Source organism: Aquila chrysaetos, chromosome 10 (genome assembly GCF_900496995.4).
Source record: "Aquila chrysaetos chrysaetos chromosome 10, bAquChr1.4, whole genome shotgun sequence".
Taxonomy (NCBI): Eukaryota; Metazoa; Chordata; class Aves; order Accipitriformes; family Accipitridae; genus Aquila; species Aquila chrysaetos.
Genome location: NC_044013.1, coordinates 17834821 through 17837321, shown reverse-complemented (window position 1 = coordinate 17837321; position 2501 = coordinate 17834821).

Below are 2501 nucleotides of genomic sequence, written 5' to 3'. Positions count from 1 at the left end.
GCGCGGCGCTGCGCGGCCGCGGAGCTGCGGGCGCTGCCGGCTTCCCCTTTCCCCCGGGGGGGCCCTGCCCGGGGTGTGCCCGGCCCCGCCCCCGTATCTGGCGGGGGAGGCGGGCGGCGGTGCTGCAGCCCCGGCCGCGGGGGGCACCCCCGGCACCGCGTAGTTTGCGCACGCGGGGGCTGAAGGAGCGCGCGGCGACCCCCCGTCAGCGGGATGGCCCCAAACCCCCCAGCCCCCTGCAACGCCCGGCTCCCTGTCCTCAGGTGGCACAGTGGGGGTGTTTGTCCCGATCGTGAATGCACTCAGTGTCGCCGTTTGTGCAGTCGTCTACGGCTTCGCCAGTGCTTGACAAGTAGCAATGCTACTTTAAAATTTCTTCTTTATTTAAATTCTAAAGTAAACTTAAAATGCTCCGTTTTGTTTACCAGTCGGTGATCTTGACCCATTTTAGTAGCCTTTTCACTCTGGCTGTGAAAGATACTCTTTAAAGGGCTGTGGCAGGGCTTACAGTAACGAACTCAATACTTGTGTGTTTGTAGGATTTGGGCCAAAGTTGTTTGACTGAGAAAAGAAACGAAAAATTAAGTCAGTATTCCTACTGAACACGAGGAAACTTGACATTTTGAAAAATGTTGACAGAAACCACATTGTTAGTGCTATTGGATGATGAAATACAGATTATCGTGTCAAGAAATGATAATTTATCTTCTAAGGATTGTTTTAAGGAGCGCCTGCCCCTCTTCTTGCTTTAAGTGCTTCTTCCCATATACACACACCTCTTGCAGGAGAAGAAGCTAAGTCTGTAGCAAAGCGTTCAGGCACAGCCAACTGAAGCAAAGACTGCGGGAACTGAACAGAAATTTTGCTGCATGCAAGGCAGAATATAAACCTATTATCTTATTCTTAGCTTATTTATCAAGCACATAACATTCCTATTCTTGCAAAATACAAAGAAGGGCGGTCCCACTCCCAAAGCTTTAAAGAAGTGCTGTGGATTAGAGAGGATACTCTGCGGATTAAACAGAAAGTGGGTGCTGCAATGCAGCAGAGGTAATACCTGTACTCTCCTTTCTACAGTGCTGGATGAATCCAGTAGAATAACCTGGATCCATGCCAGCTAAATTTCCAAGAGGATTTGCATGGGAGAGGTGCAGCTGCTATTGGGACATCCCAGAGCTTTGGAGGCAGCCTGCAAGATGGCTAGTAAGTAAGAGGTGCCAACAGTATTCCCGTGTGCACAGACACAATGGAAGACAACAAAGGGCAGAGGCTGAGGTGTGTACGGGTTATGCAGAGGCCTGGGTTTTGTATGAGTGCACGTGTGTTGGCAGCCAGGTGGGAGTACCTGGCCTGCAGCCCTGAGGAGGGGCAGCCCCACATCCCCCAGTGGGGCTGGAGGAAGGAGCAGGACACGTCTAGGCAAGACTTGGTGAAGGATTGGGAGGGAGCCCAGTCCACAAAAAGGGGGCTGTGGAAACAGAGAAGTTCATAACGTAGTCAGAGCAGAGATAACACTCAAGTCAAGAGAGCTGCGTAATCCTCACACCACAGACACATGCGTTCCCTGATGCTCCTCTCTGACTGTCAATATTTTTGAAGTCTAGAGAAGACCCACTATTTAAAAACAAGAAAGTATTTCAGGCCTTACATCTGCTGAGGAGCTGGCCTCCATGCAAAACCACCAACAAAGACTGTTAGTTCCCATGGATTACATCTTTAAGGACTCTTTGACATGTGGTTCCTGCAGACTTTTAACCTCTCCCAAGGGTAGTTTTAAACTTCTGAACAGTTAATGTGATAACAGGTTCTGCATTACTACCCAAGAATATCTACAGATCTGTGCAGCCAAGGGACAACTCAGGCCTGATGAGCAAATCGAGGCAGAGAACAGGCTGCTGGGAAAGCCCCCCACACCCATACGCAGCACGTGCAGCCAGGCTCCTGCACCTTTGCCCTATTGGGAACAAAAGCAGCATCACTCCCTGCCATTGGCTATCTGGGAACACACCCTAAATTACAGACTACAAACAAGGCACTCAATCTAAACTGTATTTACCAAATGTAAATGATGTTGCTAGAGAGAATTTACCCGTGAACTAAACCAGAGATGTCTGGCTGGTTTCCATCAATGGCTGCAGAAGGAACAGAAAAGTAAAAGGCCGGTAAGTAGTTACCCATAAAGGTGTTAGCGTTGACATTAATCTTAAGCTAAGTTAATATCTGTTGGGAACACAGAAATGGGAGTGGCATTTCTTCTTCACCAAGCCCAGTTCCCTACTGTTGCAGGGAACCTAATCAAATAAACCCTTTCATAAATTGATGATACTTTCTTTTTGAAGTCAGGAAGCTGCTCAATCAGCATCTGTTAGAGTCCCTGTCTTTGCAGGATAAAGCAGTGAAATGCATAGTTAGGAACTGTATGTGGGAAATGGATATAAATTAAACTATAGAGGTTTTAAACTCAAAACCAAAAGATGGCAGATTTACAGTCTCTCATGCAA